This window comes from Urocampus carinirostris, chromosome 8 (genome assembly GCF_059441175.1).
Source record: "Urocampus carinirostris isolate Australia breed hairy pipefish chromosome 8, RoL_Ucar_1.0, whole genome shotgun sequence".
Lineage (NCBI taxonomy): Eukaryota > Metazoa > Chordata > Actinopteri > Syngnathiformes > Syngnathidae > Urocampus > Urocampus carinirostris.
In genome coordinates this window covers 25,602,565-25,625,295 of record NC_142356.1, presented here as the reverse complement: position 1 = coordinate 25,625,295, position 22,731 = coordinate 25,602,565, and the positions used below count along the sequence as shown (strand labels likewise).

Below are 22,731 nucleotides of genomic sequence, written 5' to 3'. Positions count from 1 at the left end.
TACCGTGAGCAGTGCTTCAATGGCAGACACTCTAACACGATTTTCACATTTCGCGATCATTTCCTTCTTCGACTTGATCGTTGTTACTGTTTTCAACCTTGTCTTTACTTTATCACTAACTTTTTTGGAAGCATTATTATGGGCAAAAAAGCAATAGAACACACTCAATCACAATAAAAGGAGATGTGGTCCATCTCAAATACAGTTTCAATTCACTGAACAAGAAGAGATTGCTCGACCGTGGGCTATTGAGTTGTTAATGCCTGTCTTAAACAAGCCAACAGCAATGTGAAAACATTGTGTTCATATTGTTTTATACTCGGATAAACCAACCTCATGATTTCATTATTGTATTCCTTCTTTCCTAATTCTGCTTACATGTGAGTGTATTACAGTACATCAAACTTAACCAAACAATACATCTAGGCTCCACTTCATTTGATAACGCTTTAATTTGGCAAGTAAGCCCATTATCATCATTATTGGCATGTATAAAATCCCTGGTGCAGGTGATGTGAATACTATGCAGATATTAAGGGAGGGGATGGGATGAATAACAGCTGGCCAATAAAAATTTACCTTAGAGGATCCACAAAGTGTGACTTCGCAGTGCCTAAAGAAGAAATCCCGTCAGCTAAAAACGTGTGGGAAAAAAGCTTACCATTATATTAACAAAAATGTTTTTTTTTATCATTAAAGAATGATGTTGTATTATAATGTCTTGAATGGAAATCAAATAAAAACAAAGAATAAAGTCACTTATAATCTTTCATATATATACTCATTGAGTGTGAAACATGGGCCTGTTAGGATGAACACTGAGCTGATATACCAGCAGGAATTGCTAAAGGACACACACAAAGGTCTTCCTCCACAGCGCTCGTTTGTTCTTTCAATGAATTGCTTGTTACCAAGGACAAGGCAAATAGCTACCCACCGCTGCTGCTGCCACTTATGGTATGGAAGAGTACAACATGATTACTCTACCAGGCGTAAGACCGCACAGGCCTAAGATAATGGGCGGCTGTGGCTCAGGAGGTAGAGCGCTCGTCTTGGGATCAAGAGATCGCAGTTCGAATCCCGGCTACTCCGTGTTACATGTCGAAGTGTCCTTGGGTAAGACACTGAACCCCTAATACCCCCAATAAGCAGGTTAGCGCCTTACATGGCTGCACGGCCGCTATTGGGAAATGTGAAGCACAATGTAAAGCACTTTGGGAAGTCTTGACTTGAAATGCGCTATATAAGTGCAGATAATTTCATTTCATTTCATTTCATAATGTCCCACGGCACACTTGACAATATCTGGAGCACAGTGTTTGAAAAACACTGGAATAGATGCATACAAGCAGGCATGTCCAAATTCCAGCCCGGCGCCAGTTACGTCTTGAGATCCAATTTTTACTGGCCCGTGGTCCCTGACATAAATTGATAATGTCACAGACCAGAAACAGACACGGGACCCAATAGCACTCGTTTTCTCAGTTTTTACGAATAAAGAGGGAGAGCAGGGCTTGCTTCCACGATGCGATGGTTGACAGACAAGGGGAGCAGGAGATGCGGAAGTGGCACTTCCGTGTCTAGCGAGGAGGGTCGAAGGCAGGCAGGAATTACAAGTCGTTAGCCGGGACTAGAAAGCAAGGGCGGTGTCAAGTTCGGAAACGACGTCGGCAACAGGAGGCAGGCAGGTAGCGGGGCAAAACAGATCGGATAACGGGCAGGCAGAACGGGACAGAGTCAGGTCCGGAAACAGGTTGGCAACGACCATCAGGCAGAGAAAAACAGGGCAGTACAGAGTCTGACGTCAGGGCTTGCCGAGCTAGGAGCAAAGGTTCGCATAACGATCTGACAGGGATCTCTTGGGAGTCGGGGGTTTAAAAGGAGTACATCAGCCAATCAGCTGTCCGGGCTGTTGGCGCCAATTATGCAGTCACAAGTGCTCTGAATCGGTAATCATGACAGAAAATATGTTGCCCGCCAGAAATGTTTATTGCAGTATAAAATAAACTTGTACAAAAACAAAACAAAAAATCACTGTTCTACCAGATGATGGCAGGATCCCTTTCACCACCTTGCCCTTGGCTTTCTGTAAGAATTTTTGCCCACCCCATTTCTGACAAGGTGACTGTAACAAAAAAAGAAAAGTTGACTGTGAGGACCTCCACTTCCAGGACATTTTTTCACTGACATCCGAAACAGCTGCGTCTCCTTAACTTTTCCTCCACATATTTTAGTAAGTTACATTTACCATTTCTATGCCTGAAAAATTACTTGAAGATGAGTATTAACCTCCTTATCATACAACTGCCTCCCTGTGAAAAGGGAGGATGCACCAGGAGCAACACAATTGATCGGATTACAGCATTAAACCAGGATAAATCACTTGACATTCATTCTTAATTTTCTTCTCATATGTATGTAAATTTAAAAAATGTGTAATAAAGTAAAGCTCAATGTAAAAGGTCAGAAGTAGTGCTTCTGATTATAATTGATATAAATATTCAAATAGAAATCAAACATATTGCAGTTCAACTATATGTGATTTAATCTAGTAAATGTAAATAGTTACTCCTCATTGGGACTATAACCTATAATACACTTGCAGCTACACACATTCCTCACATTCCAAATGCATAAACCTGACAACCCCTCCCCTGTGTGCACCTTACTCTCATCTCTGGATGCTGAATCCCGTGACTGAGTTTTGTGTGCGTGTGCTGTACAAGGAGACAGTAAGTCTACAGATGCCGGACGGAACCAAAGGACTCTTGTAGGTTTAAAAATACGCAGACTGTACCGCAGACATCTTCATAAAGGTTTCATTGATACCCATCTGTTCTCATTGATTGCCAAGTACGGTGTTTAAACACGTGCTCGCTTGTTTGTGTGTGTATTTTCCAATGGCGTTTTAAAGAACGCTTGGGATTTTAGGACTTATATTGTCAACATTCAGGATCAAAAGGATTTGTAGTATATTTCCCCGTCCAGGAAACGTAGCTTTGGAATTCTGCACATTCCGACACTGTTATTGTGCTGACTCATCAGTTTTCAATGACACAAAGAAGCAGGAATTTTGGTTTCATACATTAAATATGCATTTATGTGGTACAGTGGAAACTCGGTTTTCGAACGCCTCTCAGTTCAAACAAACCGGGGTTTGACCCAAAATTTTGAGAAATTCTTGCTCCGCTGTTCAGTCAAAAAATCGGAGTTCGAACGCCGGTAATGCGTGAGTGCGTACGCTAGGGTGCGATGCTGAGCGGCGTACGGGTGTAGATCGCTCTTTTCGTGACCAACTGTTATCGCGTGCGGACGTGCTTCGTTTTGCTTTCGCTTTTAATGTAGGTGTACGGAGTGTTTTAGCCCCTAATTATGCCTCCGAAGAAAGTCAGTGCAAGCAGCATAGTTGCTACAGGTGAAAAAAGAAAAGTAGTGCGTACAACTACTGCATTTAGGAAAGACCGTCCACCTGCGCCTTCTGCTGACCACCACAAAAGTAAGAAATCCTATGCATAATTCTTTTCTTTATCCTTTTTTTTATTTTCACACGTTCATGTTAGAGTAATCTTTCGTACGGAAGATTACGATAACGCGAACGTACGATTAGCCTGGGTTAGCTTCATGTTTACGTTATACATTCAAAACATTCAGGGTGTTGGAACGTAGCCCAACATTCAGGGTGTTGGGACGCAGCCCCCTTTCCAATGAACCGCTCACCACTTTTTGTGGAGACCCGGGTGCTAAATGACTTGTAAACGACCTGATTTATTTATTTTTACACGTTCATGTTAGCGAAATCTTTCGTACGGAAGATTACGATAACGCGAACGTACGATTAGCCTGGGTTAGCTTTATGTTTACGTTAAACATTCAAGGTAAACATTCAGGGTGTTGGAACGGATTAAAACAATTTACATTATTTTTAATGGGAAAAATGATTTCGGTGATCCAACAAATCAGTTTTCGAACAGGGTTCTGGACTGGATTATGGTCGAGAACCGAGGTTCCATTGTATTAGGTTAGGGAGGGGGAGGTCTTCATTGTTTAAATTAATAATTGGACAGTATATGTGTCTCATTATACATAGTACTAAATAAATTCAATATACACTGTACCAGTACCAGTACCAGTGGTTGTACAATCAGTGCTTTGATACTAAGGTTGACTAAGTAACAAAACCATGTATCGATTCGAGTACCTGTAATTTTTTTAAGGTATCGCCCATGATCATCACTTATACCTGTAGTGAGGGAGGAAGTGTCTGAAGCACTGCTGTGGAGCTCGTTGGCCATGATGGCAGGAAACGCTTGTTAGCATAAGGTGCTAATGCTAACTACTTTTACATTGAGGACTTTTCAGTTGGAAGGAAGACGTCATTCTGAAGTGATGCCCCCGCAGAAAAACTAGTACGGTGAGATATTGATTGTATATTTATTTTATGTATATTTATTATCAATTTAAAAAAAAACTGGCTTCCTGTTTTAAGACAGGGAATGAGAAGTATTAATACCAGCTGTCAGTATCAACATTCCTACTTGAGATACACATCCATTTTTAAAATCATTGTAACACATGAAGTGTCACGGTTGCCCATTGCCCTCAATTGGCCCTGCTCATTTGGCACCAGCTGCGGCTCGTTGCCTGATTGGCTTCCCTCCTATTTAAGCCCGTGTTCTCACTCACCCTTTGTCAGCCCGTGTATTTTGACTCTGTCTGGTATCTCGCTTGTGTATCCTGTCTGGTATCGATTCCGTCTGTCCGGCATCGGTGCTTGTATCTGGTATTGATTCCGTCTGTCTCGTCCTGTCTGATTTCGAAATCCACTCTCCAGTATAGGGTGTCAAACCCGTCTATCTCGTCCTGTTTGATATCTGACCGCAGTCTCCAGTGTCTGGTATTGATCCCGTCTATCTCGTCCTGTTTGATAAATGACCGCAGTCTCCAGTGTCTGGTATTGATCCCGTCTTTCTCATCCTGTCTGATATCTGACTCCAGTCTCCAATATCGGGTATCGATCCCGTCTATCTCATCCTGTTTGATATCTGACGCCAGCCTCCAGTAGCTGGTATCGATCCCGTCTATCTCGTTCTTTCTGATATCTGACTCCAGTATCCGGTATCGATCCCGTCTAGCTCGTCCTGTCCGATATCATGCTCCAGTTTGCGGTATCGATCCCGTCTGTCCGGTATCTGCACGTGTATCTAGTATCGATCTCGTCGGTGTCTGGCTTCCTGTTTTTCCGCGCCGGACTTCTGTCTCACTTCTTCCGTCCAGCGATCGCCGAATCACTGGCGTTTGTGTTGACGCGCATGACTGCCCCATTCCCGTAAAATAAAGCTTGTGTGAAAAGGTTACGCGTCTGGGTCCTCAGTCTGTTCTGGTTCTGATAAGAAGGTGACTGGAGATGCCTTAAAAAACATCCATCCATCCATTATCTGCACCGCTTATCCTCAGTAGGGTCGCGGGGGTGCTGGAGCCCATCTCAGCTATCTCCGGGCAGTGGGCAGGGGACACTCTGAACTGGTTGCCAGCCAATTGCAGGGCACACAGGGACAGACAATTCGCTCCCTCATTCAAACCTAGGGACAATTTGGACCGGTCAATTAACCTAAGATGGATGTTTTTGGAATGTGGGAGGAAACCGGAGGAAACCCACGCAAGCACGGGGAGAACATGCAAACTCCACACAGGATGTTTGATCTCATGACCTCAGAACTGTGCCGCACACGCGCTAACCACTGCCCCACCGTGCTGCCCCCCTAAAAAACAATTATACTAAAAAGTATACCCAAAAACCAACAACAAATTGAAAGAAATGTAACTAATTGAACAGTTTATGTATCAAAATGTTTTGATTTGACTCAAGCTGTTTCAATCTCTTTCTGCAGGTGCAACTGCCTTTTCCATTGAAGGCAGCATAGTACAATGTTATAGATTTTTTACACAGTTGATTTTTAGCACATTTACAATAGGACAATTTTAGCCCATTAATCACATTAGAGCAAAACACAAAAATTGTCTTATAACAGTCGACAGATTTTTGCAGACCTGTCTCTGTTAAATAATTATAAAATTAAAGTAATTGTAAAAAAAGTTTTTAAAAAAAAGGGCACGGATTGTGACTGTCACATTATCAAACAAAAAAGCATGATGCCCAGAAAATCATTGGCTGCTCTCAGCCCATTCTGGAGGACATTGCCGGCTTGCGATACTGTAAAGGAGCCAACAACATTATAAAGGACTCCTCTCAACCTTGCCACCACCATTGCTATGAACTGCTGCCCACTGGTTGGCTGACAAGACCCTTTAACCCATACCGTTCTTTTAAAAGTCGCCTAAAATCCTAATCCAAGACGTACCTAAAGTAAATTGAATGCTGTTCTTGAACAGTTTGGATGATATGGAAAGTACAATGCTACTAACATTAAATAATCTGAGTTGTAACCCAAAGAAAAAGTCTCTACATTGTCAAACTTGATCACAATCTCAAAAACTGTACATTACATTTTAGAGATTTTTCTGACGACCTTTCCAAAAGTGGTTATTTGGAGACTAAGAGTCCACAGCACTAAAAACTTTGCATTTGTGTATTTCACTTTGGTCAATTTTTAAAAATTTTGAAAGTTGTAAATGTTTAACTTCTTTTTACAAATGTAAATCACTGATTGTGCATACTTACGCATTATAATCGCAAGTAAAAATGGATCCCGGGTTGCATTTAGGCACGTTTATTTTCGTCTCCGATTTAAATACAGCACATTTGAATCGGTCACTATTAGCTAAGATTTTTGAAGCTGAAGTAGGTAATGAAGTTTTTTTTTTTCAATACAGGCCCTCATAGGTTATCACAAGCAAAGGACTGTAAAAAAGCTTGCAATTGGCCAAGAGTGGTGTCAGTCAAAAGGTCAGAGGCTAATTGCTATATCGGAAGTCTCTGACGAGTTTATTTATTTTTAAAGGGGAGTTGTTGAGCCAATCAGACATTACACTACAACACGGATTGTCAAATGATGCAGGAATGCTTTTAGGTGGATTTCTTAATCTGTCGGAATTATCTTGTGTTTTAAAGTAAATATTTTACACAATTAGCTTCACTGGACTCTCCTGAATGTAACCACACCATGTTTGTAGGGAATCGTGTCATGAGTAGAATTTCCAACACCTTAGGGTGAGCTATCCCGTCTTTACAATATTTGTATATCTTGTTTCAGACTTGTGATGTTTCTCTGATGAGTTTTTAAAATGGTCGTATCTTGAATCCCAAGAGTTTAAGCTTTCGAATAATATGTGGCATGAAGTATTTCAGTGACTGGCGATATCGTGAAGACACGACTTTGTTTATTAACTGTCCAATGGTGGAAATTTAAGGGGTTAAAATGTGGACTAACGGCTCAGAGACAGTTTCCTCCCCAGAGCTATCTCCACCCTAAACAAGCCCACAAAAATATTTATCTTGCCTATGTATATCATATAATACATATTTCTTGACCTATTTTGGAATTGTTTTGCTGCTTAATGCATTCCACTACTTTTTCATTGCACTATTGTTCTGATGCGCTTACAACTTGGCCAGTCTCCAAGCACTACCTTGTAAATAATCAACCGTTTTTATTACGTGTTTATCTTGGAGTGCCGTGTCTAATCTTGTTGTAAACAACGTTCACTACGTTGTTATCAATGACAAAAATAAACAGATTCCAATTTAGGGCTGTAATTGGCCGACAAACAGGTGGCAAAATGGCCGCCTATTCAAAAAGGATAAAAACAAGTAGATTCTTCTCCTTAATTAGAATAGAATAGAATAGAATATAAAATAGAATATACCTTTATTGTCATTGTTACAAAATGGGTTAACATATTGTGACAACAAAATTGGGCATGACACTCCAGTTCACACATTCACAGTGAGGTAAAAAGCCAAGAAGATAGAGGAACAGAGAAGATAGGGTTCTAAAAAAGGAGGATAAGGCAATAGTTATAATTTACATGATATTTACACAAGAAATGTCGGCATGTAGGATGTTACATACAGTTGGTATCGTAGTACAGTTGGTATCGTAAGGGTTGTGCAATTTTGCATTTGGTGCAAAAGTCATCATAGTGCAAAAAAAAAAAATCAACATATGCATTGGTGCAAACATAGTCATCATAGTGCAGAAAAAAAATGGTCCACATTGTGCAAGGTGAGCACTAAACATAGTAATCTATTCACGTAATATTGATTAAGCTTGTGGGGTAACACGCAAAATATTATTTTATTTGAAAAAAAAGGTCTCATGCATTGTGTGTGCAATAGAAGAAGCGATTTCAAGCAAGTGACCCTCGGGTCTGAGCGTGTCGCTGTTCCGCCTCCTGTTTTCACTGGGAAAACACATCGCGCTCTTTGCCTGTCTGCTTATCTTCTCCGAGGCCCCTGCTGCGAGGGAACACACACTCTTCCAGGTCTTTGTGATTTCCTTACGCGCTTTCACACACACAAACCGGCGCACACATGCAGTGCTCTGTCCATTCACCCGCGCTTATCTCTTCCTGGTTGTCTGCATCCTGCTGCTCAGCTGGAGATGACACACACACATACAAAGTGCTCCCGAGTCATTCATGCTTCCTTCCAAAATCTAGGCTCTCAGAAGGAGTTCACACACTCACACACACAAAGTCCCAGCAGCAGGAGTTTTCCATACTTGGAATCCCAAAGACAAACCTTGCTTGTTTGGCTTTTTGCACATTCAATAGTTGTTTCAATATATGTTTCAAAATAATGAATGCGCACTCCCAATTATCATACTATATTGGAATTAGAATTACAATTGTCTTTCTTTTTTTTGCTAACATTTTAGTGAACATTGTTTTCAACGGGAAAATATGATTAAAAAAAGAATGTTAGGATAAATAGACAAATATTTACAAGGTAGTGGTTGGCGAATGGCGCAATGACATTAGTAGCAACAAACTGTATTTCCAGAACACGAGTCGAGAAATACAACATGAATACACATTTGTCCATACATAGGTAAGATATATATTTTTTCATAGTCTTGTGTTTTCATGTAGCCTGTGGATGGCCCTGGGGAAGAGCCAGTTAGTCCATGTTTTAAAGGACCAGTAGAATTTGCCAGAGGGCAGCAGGTCAAAGAGGTAGTGGCCAGGGTGAGTGGATATCTTCATGTGTAATTGGCTCTACTGCAGTATTGTAGCTTGCATAGTCCTGTAGACTGGGCAGAGAGCAGCTAATAATTATCTGGGCTGTGTTGATGAATCTCTATGGTTTTTCTGTATGCAGCCGTGCTCCCAGCACACCACACTGTGATGCCGTATGCCAGAATGCTATTCACTGCGGCTCTGCAGCTTCTAATTCTTGTAGTATTTCCTGAGAATTCTTTGGAAGAGGAGTTGCTGTTGGGCTTTCCCTACCACAGCTTTGGTGTTGCTGTACCAGCAGATTCATCAGAGATGATCACATCCAGAAGTGTGAAGGAGTGAAACTTAAATACACAATCTCTATTGATAATGAGTGGAGCTGGGTCCATGTTTTTCTTTCTGAATTTGTGTATGACGTCTTCGCATTTTAAGGTGTTCAGCGTGAGTTTATTATTCAAACAACAGGCTGTCAGAATCTCTTCCTCCTTCATATATGCCGCCTCATCCCCATTGGAGATGAGGCCAACTAAGGTATTGTCGTGTTTGTTGGGTGGGTTGGTCCGAGGTTTTGAGAGCTAACAGCATCGTGCTCTGCACACATCCTGAAGGGGTGTCGGTGCAGAGTTTCACAGACTCCTGGCGATTACAAGGTCTGAAATCCTGCGGCAGATGGAGGAGAAAAGCACCAAATGGGAGAGCTTCTTCACCAGCATCTCCGGAAAGATGGTGTTAAAGTATATTAAAAGCCTCCTGACAGGGTCCGTCGTTGCTCCAGCTGACTCAGCCTACTGTACATTCTTTCTGGCATCATTAGAGGATCGATTTTCCCTGTAGGCAAAGTGATAAGGGTCAGGTGTGGGGGTTAGGAAGTCATTGGAAGACTAACCTCTCAAAACAATTAATAGGCCTGTGGTCGTTGAGGCTAACCACTTAGGGATGGGGATAATGATGGAGGTTTTAAGGCAGGATAAAATGATAAACCATGACGGGGACTGGATGATGATAATGTTAAAGACCCCTGCGAGCTGGTCACCACAGTCCATAAGCACCCTCCCAAGAACTCCATCTGGACCAGCCTCCTTTCTGGGGTTTACAGTTCTTAGCACTTATCTTACTTCATGCTCTTGAAGTACTTTGTGAGTGTGCTGCTGCTTATTGTTGGTGTGGCTGCTGGTGGCATGCTGTCTTCAAAGCGGACAAGGAAGAGGTTTACAGTAAATCCTTTGCCAGTGAAGCATCAGCCCCAACAGTCACTAGTTTATATTCTCTTAAAACAAGTCCCTGCCACATTCTCCTCAAGTTTTTTTCTGGGGAAATGGTCCTCAATTCTTCTTGTATAGGTTGCCTGGGCAACCTTAATGCCACACTATATAAGGTCAGCTCTGGCTGTGCAGTAAAAACGTTATCCCCTGACTTGAAAGTGATGTTTTGGTGTTTGAGAAAAGTACAAACTTTGATAGTCATCCAGGGTTTTTGATTGGGAAAGAATCTGATTCTTTTATTTTCTGTGACATTGTCCATACATTTTTTTATCTACAAAAATACAGGATCAGTGAACACCTGTACGTCAGGGTTTTCAAACACATCCCAGCAAGTTTGTAGAAGCAGTCCTGCAGCAGAGAGAGTGCCCTCAACCCATGTTTAGAATTATTTTGTCACAGGCTTTCTTTTCAAGTCAAGTCAAGTCATATTTATCTGTATAGCCCTTAATCACAACTCTCAAAGGACTGCCAAGGCCTCAATTACACCATCCTCTGATCTGAAGCCGCCATGCGAAAAAAGGAAAAACTTAAAAACCTCAGCATGAAAAAAATAAGAAACCTTGAGCACGGGCTACACAAGAGGTAATCCTCTATAACTCAGTGTTTTTCAACCCTTTTTGAACCAAGCTACACTTTTATTAATAAAAAAAACGTACCATAAACAAAACCTAGTCAGCATAAACATTAAACATAGGTAACATGTTCAAAAAGTCAAAGACAGCGACAATGCAGCTTCCCATCTCAGCCACAACGTCAATGGAGATGACAGAGGGGTATATATGTGGGGGTCAAAGAAAGGCAGAGGTGATGGGACCCATCCAGGTGGAGGAGGGGGGCAATTCGGACTGCATCTCTGATTTTGCTATACACAGTGTCCCATGTTGTAATTCCTCTGTTTACACCAGGGGTCAGCAACCTTTTTGGTGTGGAGTGCCACTTTCAAATGTCCTTGTAAATCAGTGTGCCACACCAAGATCAATGACTCACATATTTTTTTAATATCAAATAAAATGAGCTGTCATTTTACACCAGTCCAAATATACAACATGAATATACATTTTAATCATATAACTTAGTGTTTTGCAACCCTTTTTGAACCAAGGTACACTTTTATTTATAAAAAAGTTCCGAGGCACGCCATCCGTTGAAAATGTTTGAAAATGAAGTTATGTCAAATATTTCACTGTACAACCTCATAAGAAGATAATTAGTATATAAAAAGAAGAAAATAATACTTCAAATAAAAACGAATGAGGTGCTTTATGTTTTTAATTTTTATGGTGCAATTTTAAATCGCTTTGTTAAACAAATTAAGTTGTTAAATGTACTGTGCTACCCCAAGAGAGGATAATTAGCACATAAAAAGTATTAAAAAAATCTACTGCTACTGTTATGGATGACATGACAGTTCGTCGTCTGAAGATTGCAAAAATACTGAATAATAGCCTGATTTTTTGGAAAGATAAAATTGGGCAAATTCTAGCGGCACACTAGACAAGGTCTCACGGCACACTAGTATGCCCCGGCACACTGGTATAACTGACAATTTTTTTTTCCACTATTCTTGTTCATCAATCAACTAAAAAATGAATTTGAATAACAATTTGAATTTGCCACAAGAATTAACCAGAATTAACCATTCTTCATTAACAATGAATTACAAACAAAAAACAAGTGCTGTTGACAGCTACCATACCATACATCAATAATATCTTGTTGCAGAAAATATCCAAACTTGAAATAACAGCAGCAAAGCAGAAGGCACGCACGCACACACACGCACACACAGGCTACTTAAAAATATTCCCCATCAGTAAATGGTTTTCTGTGCTTTGCTATGCAGTGAGCAATGGGATAGTGTTGGTGTTTTTAGCGGTGACAAAGGTTTTCAGGGTCTGTGTTTGTTGGCCGTACTTGGACACAGCGCGTTTTAATGTTTGCGCCTTGTCAGACTCATCCTTGAATTTATGTTCATCTTTTATCTCGTAACAACGTTTAACACTTACAACGCTCTTGAGGCATAATGCACAAAACAGCACGGTCATTTTTTGCACAAAGCCTCATTTGTCTGTCCACGCTGACTGGAAAGAACGAGATGTTTTTGCTCGAGGAGCTGTCATGGTTCGTTCTTTTATCTCACGCGTGTTTCGTTGGTTGCGTTAAAACATGGAGGTCTCCTCTGCAAGGCGCCACGCAAACACACACTCACACACCAAACAGAAAAGGAGGGGCGTTAAACACGGCGCGCAACCGAAAATGTCTGAATTTCAGGTAAAAATGCGCTTTAAAAAAAACATCATCTTTTGTGTTATTTGGCCGTGCGCTCGTGTGCCACGGGTTAACCCCTCGCGTGCCACTGTTGGCACGCGTGTCATAGGTTGCTGACCCCTGGTTTACTCAAACCACGCAGCGAAGAATCTAGTGTGTACAGTCTGTGGGCACACCTGATTTAAGCCACCGGTCACCGGTGACAAGAAATGCTCCGTCAGGGTGGGCAAGCTGCTGTTTGTTAATAGCTGCAACAAGGTGATTCCGGGCTATGCTCTGTAATGATTTTCCTGAATATTGAATTTTAGTCTGTAGATTTGCAGAAAACTGATCCGTCCTTTATGTCAACTTCAGTGACAAAATAACCGCCTCCAATTTTTGGGAAATTAAATTCTGGGGTTGGTTATCTGTTATGGGTTTGTAGCCCAGAGTAAAGATTAACATTTAAAGGGAAGCACGTCGGCTACAGCCGGCGTTGCTCTCTGGCTCCCCATAAGGAAGGAAACGTCGGTAGCGCTCGTACGGGTTTTTAAACAGGATTTTCCCGAGCAGAGCGTGGCTGCCACCGAGCTTCCGAAGTCCTCCACATTCCCGCCTCAGCACAAACACCTTCACTGTTTTCTTTTGCTCATTGTATTCCGCAGCAAGGGTGGGCGGGAGAAAGGCGGAGGTCGTTTGGAATTAGTGATGAGTCTGCGATTTCTTCAAACCGCTCACCTGCCACACGCCGGCTCAGTCCGATCAATATTCATTGCGTGCTTTTGTGGGCTTTATTCAGAAGCAAAGTCACCTTCATTTGTTGTGTTTGAATGATGGAAATCCCACATGAAGCAACTCACGTGCAGAGGGTGAAATAAGCTCTTGTCACATATTAATACTGACTAATGCCTTGGCAAAACAATTTTTGGGGGCAAATGATGAGCAAATGTGTGTCTGAATAGTTGTGGTTTATGCTGTTTTTACAAGAGATAATACTGATAGGCTACCTGAAACGTCAGTTTCAGAGTTTGTACCCCTTTTTTATAGCCAAATGTAAGCACTTTTCAAGGACTTTTAAAGCCAATTTTCCAATTTCTTCAGAAACGTTCAAAAGATCCACGGTAAGTCATGTGTTTTGCAGAGCAATAAATGTATGCAATGTAATGCAATTTCTTTATGTAATTCTCAATTTTGCGTGTGCATTTGGCAAGACATGATTTTCACTATTAAATCGTTAATATATTTGTTTTTGATACAAATATCTTATCATATAGGTAGGTGTTGGGTAAAAAGGAATTGCAGGAAGTTGTTTCCGTTACAATTTACCACTAACAAATGCTACCTTAATTTGTTTGGACTGCCCATGAAAACTCTTTAGGATAAGTATGTCAGGATGGGTTCCACCAGGATGTACTTGCCCAAGACACATCACATGAAAAGGTGCCCCTACGACCCTAGTGACCAACCAACCAACCATAATAAGTGTCCATAATAGATACGTAATCCTTGCACTACTACACATTTCATAGTGCCCTTTTTAGGTGGAGCAAGCACCTGACCCGTAGGGGGAGATGAGGCTTTATAGGACAATATAGTACAAACTAATGCTAGCTGCTGTAAATCACGAGGGGAAGAAGAAATACAATAGCAAAGCGAAGCCAGCAGAGAGCAGTGTCAGTGTCATTTTTAAGCAGACTTGTTAAGAAACCTGGCTTCACCCAAAATTCAAGCCTTTTTCTATCCTTGAAAACACGGATGTAAAGTTCAAGCATTTACAAGGATTTCAAGCATCAGTACAAACCCTGTAATTTGTCCCAATACTCACTTACAAAACGCAAGGAGCCCACACTTTTTTTTTAGAGAGAATTGGATTTACAAAACACACAAAACAAATAATGTTTAATTTATAATGAAATTATGATAAGTAAAAATATTCATCAAGTGATTTACAACTTTGTATTTATTCTATCACCAAAACAAAAATAAGACCCTAATAATCAAACAAATTTGTTAAAAGCGTTTAAATACACTAGATATTGCTAGCATAAGGCAAAATAATGTGCCTTCAAAATCACCAAGTTTCTTTAAACACCCAAAACAGCATGTTTGCACAACTATGAGCATTTCATCAAAAATATCTATTTCAATCGATTTTTAACACTATGTAATAACGAGGGAAGACTGATCATTAGTATATTTTTGGAAGGCAAAAAAGGGTTTAAGTTTAATAGTGTGAGTGGAGTGTTTTTTTCTAAAAGTCAGCGATCTCAAAAATAGCAAAAAAGGAATATTGTCAAGTCAAGTCAAGCCAAGTCATGTTTATTTTATTAATCACAAAAAGTCTTGAAGGGCTGTACAGACTACTGACTACCATTACACCATCCCCTAATCTAAAACCTACATGAGGGCAAGGAAAAACTCAAAAACCCCAGCATGAAGATAATGAAGATTAAAACATCTTGGCCCCCGGGGGTTTAAACTGTGCAAGCTGCAGACAAGAATGATAATCAGTGTAATCAACATTTAAAAACATGACAGGAAACTATTATCATCGATATTGTTTTTAATGATTCAAATATGTCGAGATAGTAAAAGAAAACACTTTAAGTATGTTCATGCAGGGCAAAACTTTAACACATTTAAAATAATAAAAAAGCATTATGAATAAAATGCTGATCTCTCAAAATAAGATGAAAACTCATTCTTTTCTTTTCTTTTGTTTTTTTTAAAGATCAAGGCCAGTCTATGTCTGACAGCCAGTAAATAATAATTTTGTGTTCTTTGGGCTACATGGGGAAAATGTTTGCTTCCCCTGATTGTAAAAAGGCTGAGAAAAAAGTATTGAATTACTCAAAAATAAAAACACATAAAAACACATAAATGACAGTTTACTCTGCATTAACTATAAATGCCAAATTTCAACTAATTTCCCTGCTAAAATGTTCATGCCAGCCAACATAGGCCTGCCCACAAAACTGCGGATCAACAAGCAGCTTGCACAATAATTACTTACAGGCCGAAAATCCTCAAACGCGGCAAAGAGATAATCTCTTTTTAATATTACGCTACATTCACAGCCAAAACCACTATAATAATATTACGGCGTGGCACATGGATCGGCGCATGCATATCTTTTGGTCAACTGGAGCAGGTGACATACATCGATTGAAATTCTCAACTGCTGTGGGCCTAAAATAAAAACGACAGTATAATTGGATTAAGATATTTTTAAAAGGGACTTCATAATACCAATCGAGGCTGACTAATACATAGACAGTTGGTGCTCACTCAAGCTTGTCTACTCCGACAAGTACAGTGATCCCTCGCTATAACGCGGTTCACCTTTTACGGTTCTGCTACTTTAAGGATTTGCATTGTGTTCTGCATTCTGATTGCCTAAACAGTCCCAAAGAGATTAGGCAAAATAAATAAATAAATACATGTTCATAGATGCAATATGCAACATTTTTATTTGTTAAAACAAATGCTTGGGTCTGTAAAAAGGGTTTGTTCTTTGGTTTTTAATGTATTATGGAGTATTTAATTGTATAATAATAGTAAAAAATAGAGGTTTCTACTTTACAGATTTTGCCCATCACGGGTTCTTTTTGGAACGTAACCCTCACCATAAACAAGGGTTCACTCTCTCATGACTCACGGATCCACTTCCTGTGGTGTGATTTGAGCAAGTACAGCCATGCAGCGACCATCGCCTCTCATGAAAGAGATAGCACTGGTATCCATGGTTACCAGTAGCCGGAGAAGCCTCCTGATCGACTCATATACAGAACATTCATCATGTGGTCTTAGGCGAGTACAGCCTGGCAGCACCCATCACGCCACATGAAAGAGATAGTCGTGTTTTCTTTGGTTACCAGTTGCAGGAGAAGCTTCCTGCACCTACATCATCTGGTCCCCGTTGTTTTTCGTTGTACAGCGTCATTCCACTCTTCAAGGATGAGCAGAACCTCGGCAATGACGAGCAGCTGCATTTGTGTGACAATGTAAATGTACTTCATTTATACAGCCCTTTACAACAATCATTTTGTGTATCAAATTGCTTTACAGTAACTAACAGGGAAGCAATAAGTAAAAAACAAATGAAATATAAAAACAACAGAAGACAATAAAAACATAAAAAATACATAAAATAAAACAAAAGTGTTGTTATACCACTGAGTATTAAGCCATCCTGATGAAGTGCATTTTTAGCCTGGATTTAAAGAGGCCCAGGTCAGAAAACAGGCCCATTTCAACTGGGAGCTGATTCTAGAGCCTGGGGGTGGCAACAGAAAAGGCTTGGTAACCCCAGGATTTATTTTTTGACCTGGGCACTTCCAGGACAAGTTGGTCCTTGGACCTCAGAACTCGATGAGGATAGCTAACAGTTAAAAGCTTAGAAAAATGAGATGAGGCAAGACCGTTCAGAGATTTAAAAACAAACATTAAAAGTTTAAAATTAATTCTGAAAAGGACTGAGCAATTGAAGGGAGTTAAGAACAGGAAAATATGCACATGTCTGCTGGCTCAGCAGCGTTCTGCACAAGTTGAAGGCAACCGATAGACGACTGGCAGACGCCAACATAAAGTGCATTGCAATAAACTAACTAACTTCTTAGAGCATGTTTAGCGCTCTAGGTCAGGACAGCTTAAAAACAGATAACCTTTTGCTATGATACGCAGCTGAATGAAGCTCGTCTTGACAACATTGATATGTTTCTCAAACTGTAGGTGACTGTCAAAAGTCACAACCAGGTTTTTGACGGTTGAACCTAGAAGACAGGGTGCCGAGGCCGGCCGTCACGGTATTCCCAAACGCAATTTATCTTTGTTTAGATAAACAACATTTCGGGCCAACCACTGTTTGATATCAACTATATAATCAAACAAAGCACATTAATCGTTTCTGTTTTGCTTCACTGTTTTGGTAGATATATTTGTATGTTGTCTGCACAAAAATGAAAAGAAAGGTTGGTTCCTGACAATAATTGACCCAAGTGGTAACTTATACAAAGGGAAGAGTATAGGGCCAAGAACAGATCCTTGTGGAACACCACAGGAGAGAGGGGCATTGGAAGAGGACAGGTCACCACGCGTGATAGAGAAGGTCAAATCGGATGAATAGGTAAACCACTTAAATACAGTGTCATGGATGCCGACACAATTACTTTAACGTGACAAGAGGACTGGATGGTCCACCCTGTCGGAGGCTGCTGTGAGGTTGAGAAGTTCAAGAACAACAGAGTGCTCGGTATGATGGACAGAGCGATGTCATTGTGCACCTTCAACATTGCAGATTCAGTGCTGTGACGAGATTTAAACACTGATTGGAACTTGTTTTCCTCAAGGAAGAACTCGAATTGAATAAAAAGCAACTTTTCTAAAACCTTAGAAAGAAAAGGCCCAAGACAGGAGATTGGAAGGACAAAAGAAAACAACACTGATACTAGTTGCTAAATTCCTGGGGAAAATTTAGTAGTTTGTATCACATTGTACAATAAGCATTTTATCATTTGTGGCTTTCATATTTTTGTTGAAGAATAAACTTTGTGGTGATGACAATACGTCTTTTGTGGCATATGAAATGCACAGGTACATGTCTTCAATTCCTTCACTTTTTTTAAGGGAATTTTTTGTCAATAAATTAATCATATCGAGTATTTTTACTCGTTGTCACGACCAGAACGGAATCAGGACCCAGATGTGTAACATTAACCACAAGTTTATTGAGAGAAAGAGGAAGGGCAGCACCTGCGATCCGGTGCTCGGTGGACACGGGAAGCACGCCGCTCACAGAATCGGATCGTGTTCCGAATGCAGAAGTGGATCTTCCGGGGCGAGAGATGGGGGTGCCGAAGACGGAAAAAACAGCTCGATAGCCTGGACAGGAGAGCAAAAACGTGGTCGGGATCAAAAACGGGTCGTAAGCCCGGACGGGAGAGCAAGCGTCGTAGGGGTCAAAAAACCGGTCGTAGTCGGAGACAAACGGGGAAATCAGGAATGGACGGGTGGAAAAACGGGTGCAAAAAGCAGCACCGACGGGAGTCAGAGTCAAAGTGCTTGCCTTGTAGAGGTTTGCTGACGGACTGACGACAGGCGAGTGAAGGGACTGAGCTTAAAAAGGACGTGGAACCAATCAGGTAGCCCGCAGGGGCTGGTGCCAAACGAGCGGGCACAGGTGATACTAATCAGTCATCATGACACTTGTAGCAAAGAAAAATTAATAAACATTGACTGCAAGTAAAATTAAAACTGACAAGCGTCTCTTGTAATAAACCTTATAATCATGTAATTATTCTCACTGTATGAAGAATATGTTTTGTATGTCATATTATGTAGTACAATAGTAATATAAACTGCTGACCAACTTCTCAAATAAAAACAGAGAACATAGAAGTCCCACCAAGACACCGTGTGTATTCCTGTATACGGATCCTTAAAAGAAGCCAATATACATGGACTGTTGGCAGAGTAGAAAAATATTCTACTCTAGCAAGAATCTCATCGTCACCAATTTGTCATGAGGGTGTATTTACAGCTGCGGCAAATAGACAGTTTTTTTGTAAGTGATACAAGGCGAAATAATCGATTACAGCGTCCCGGTTGACTTACAGTTGGCCCAATCTATAAGCTGTACAGGAAGGAAAAAAGATCAAACCGAAAGAGGTGTAACTGGACTTTGCATTTTATAGCGGTAAAAGCGTTGCGACAGCAGATGGAGGACGCCCCGAGTGTTAAATATTTTAGTATGTAAAAGTGTGAGCGTGAGTCACAGTGCCTGAGTCACAGAGTTCACTCACGGCACGTCAACATCACTTGAGGTCAAGCATCCTTATGGGATTCCTCACATGTGGCTTTTCTTGGGACGATACCGCTATTAAAAATGTCCAAGGTAAATTTGAGGACCACGGGGGAGAAAAATGTCATAAAAATGGTGGTACTAAACAGAACAACAAGAGCTTTTGTAACGGGACTTTTATTTTAACTTCCCTTTTGCTGCTGTAATCTGGTGCATTACCTCATGTGAGTGAATGTTGACCTTCTCCAGATGCTGGCTTGACTTTGCACTTTTTACAGCAACACCGTGGCTTCATTAACAGCGCCGAGTCAGATCAATTCACCTCTTTCTTCATCCTCTTCTGCTTGCATCAGCTTCTTTCTCTGCCTTATGAGAAATTGGTCTCACCTTAGGTCACCGTTTTCTCACAATAAGCAGCAATCAGACATTACCGACAGACATACAACCGCACTTATATTCATTGAATTAAAGGGACAGTGTGTATTATTTAGCACTTTCTAGAGGTAAACAATCTAAACTCGTTAAAAAAAACAAAACAATATTGATCTAAATAATAAGCAAAAATACATGTACTATGATATATACTTGTAATTTTTCAAATACTTGGAGGTTGAGAGATTTATTTTACTTAACATGAGTTTCACCCAAAGGAAGCTGATATGATCGTCTGCCATCTTGCTGCTACGGGTTACCCAAAAAAAATCTATCTATCTATCTATCTATCTATCTATCTATCTATCTATCTATCTATCTATCTATCTATCTATCTATCTATCTATCTATCTATCTATCTATCTATCTATCTATCTATCTATCTATCTATCTATCTATCTATCTATCTATCTATCTATCCATCCATCCATCCATCCATCCATCCATCCATCCATCCATCCATCCATCCATCCATCCATCCATCCATCCATCTATCTATCTATCTATCTATCTATCTATCTATCTATCTATCTATCTATCTATCTATCTATCTATCTATCTATCTATCTATCTATCTATCTATCTATCAGTATTCTACTCTTAGAGTAACACATTAAAATAAGTTGCAATATCAATTCATTATAGTTAAGCAATGCAGAAATTTGGATTCACCGGTGTTTAGAGAGACAAACGTATCTAAATAATTATTCAGTCAGTTGCTCGATCAGCTAGTTTAAATAGTCCATATTTTGCATCATCTGTTGGGGAGTCAGTCAACAAGGCAGTTGTGTAAATTGTAATTCAGCAAGAATATCATTTGTTGAAGTTAGTACATCAATCAGCCAGGTAGTTAGTTATCCAGTGAATCCGTCCATTTGTTGTTAAGTGGGTAAGTCAGTTCAGTTAAACCGGTAAGTATAGCGGTTAGCTTCATCACTTGGCAATAACTATCTGGTGTGTGAAACAGAGATAGTAAATTCCATAACCAGTTATCCTGTTGGTTAGTTACAAAGTCTGTCAGTCATCATTCAATGTAGTTAGTTGAACAGCAAGTCGGTTGTCAGTTGGTCTGTTAGTATGGTTTCACCTAAGAATGGAATATAATTAATTATACTTAGTTTATGGCATGTCAAATGTACAACTAAATTTAAAATCGCATCTTGACAGTGCAAAAAAATTACAAGATAACATACCACAGTGCAAAATAGTTATTTTAAGGGGAATAGTATAGAAATAAATGATAAACTAAGAATAAAATACTGAATCATCCCATTCTTGTCTAAGCATGGTTAACCAGTGTTTTATTTAGAAGCGTTGAGTATGATTATTGCCTGAGTAGAAGCTATTTTTTCATCGATTAGTTCTTTACTAAGCACCTTACTCCAAAGTCAGTATCCTTATGCAGTGGTTAATGCTGAGATAAAGTCCAATTCTTGGTTCTTATGTGCTGCTCAATTTGCTTACGAGCATCTCACAACGGTATCAGCTGGCCGAGTCCATGCAAAAAAGAGTGAGTGTGCAAATGTGGATCAGTCCTGGCTGGGAGGAAGAAGACAAACAGAATGGCAGAGACGAAAGGGACACCAGGGGCAAAAGGATTAAAGCATGGCCTGATATCACACTATGGGAGGATCAGGGCAAAGTGAGACTGTTAAGCTATCTCATTCCTCATGTTGGTGAAAGCTAATCTAATGGTTCCTTTTCCAGACAGCAAAGGCAATAGGTAGAAGTATTGTGTGTGGCTTGATTGGACAACTTTTGTGGCTTTGACTGCTCAATTGTTGTTCAATGTCATGTAGCAATCATTGCAGCGCAACAGTTGGCAATGACTAGGCTAGATAGCTACCTAATCAAGTAACTACCAATTGATCTACCCAACCATCTATCATCCATTTTTCAGACATCATCAGACTACTATAAGAGCATACCAAAGAATTATCTAACGGACTGACTAAATTCTTAAGCAACACGCATCAATGTATTAACGTAGTTAACTAACTCACATATTTCCTAGCATAAAAAGTGTTCTGCTAACTAAATAACCTAACTGATTTCCGGATTGAAACGTTGAATATTCAAATAACAAATGAACATTGACAACATACTTAGGTGGTACGAGCATGGCTGACTGTAAAAACTGTGAAACCGAAAGACAATAAAAACTTATTCACTCACTGATAGACTAACATACCCAAGTGGCTACTAGAAATCAACTAAATAGTGAAAACTAATGCCCCCCAAATCAGATATTAACAAACATTTCACCGACTCACAATGTACTAATGAGGAGACTTAATTAATTACTGATGCTACTCAAAAGAACACTTTACCAGTTGACATAACCAAGTGATTAGCACCGTTAGTAAACTTTTTTTTTCAAGGACTTTCAAGGCTAATTGTTCAATTACTCCAGTATCATTAGAAGAAAAATTCCTGATGTGAATCATATATTTTGCAGATCCACAAATAATGTATATCTGCAATTTACACATGCGATTTTTAATCTTGCGTGTGCACTTATCAAGTCATATGATTTTTAGATCTAGTAAATCGCAGGTCGCTCTGAAAGTGGAAGTGGCACTTCCGCGGCGAGCGGAAAAAACACGTCAGTAGCCGGGATAGGAGAGCAAAAATGTAGTCGGGATCGGAAGCAATTCGAAAGCCAGGTGAGGAGAGTAGACGTGGTCGAGATCAAAAAGGGATCGTTATTCGGGACGGGAGAGCAGACGAGGTCGAGATCAAAACATGTCGTAATTCGGGACGGGAGAGCAAACGTGGTCTGGATCAAAACAGATCGGAGACACACAGGAGCAAAAAACGGGACAGGCGAAAAAGGGCTTGCCGTGTAAAAAC

General features: G+C 40.2%; 1 protein-coding gene and 1 long non-coding RNA gene across 3 annotated transcripts in view; one reads left to right on the top strand and one right to left on the bottom strand.

The window, feature by feature from the left end:
• The window catches only part of tll1 (tolloid-like 1), a 79,483-nt gene that overhangs the window by 7,694 nt on the left and 49,058 nt on the right, over positions 1–22,731 (top strand). The gene's annotated exons all lie outside the window — the stretch shown is intronic.
• LOC148361335 (uncharacterized) lies at positions 16,508–19,756 on the bottom strand. Its single transcript, XR_015851184.1, has 3 exons — positions 19,666–19,756; positions 18,399–18,527; positions 16,508–16,633 (listed from the first exon to the last, which is right to left on the bottom strand). It is a non-coding gene; the product is annotated as an uncharacterized LOC148361335 (long non-coding RNA).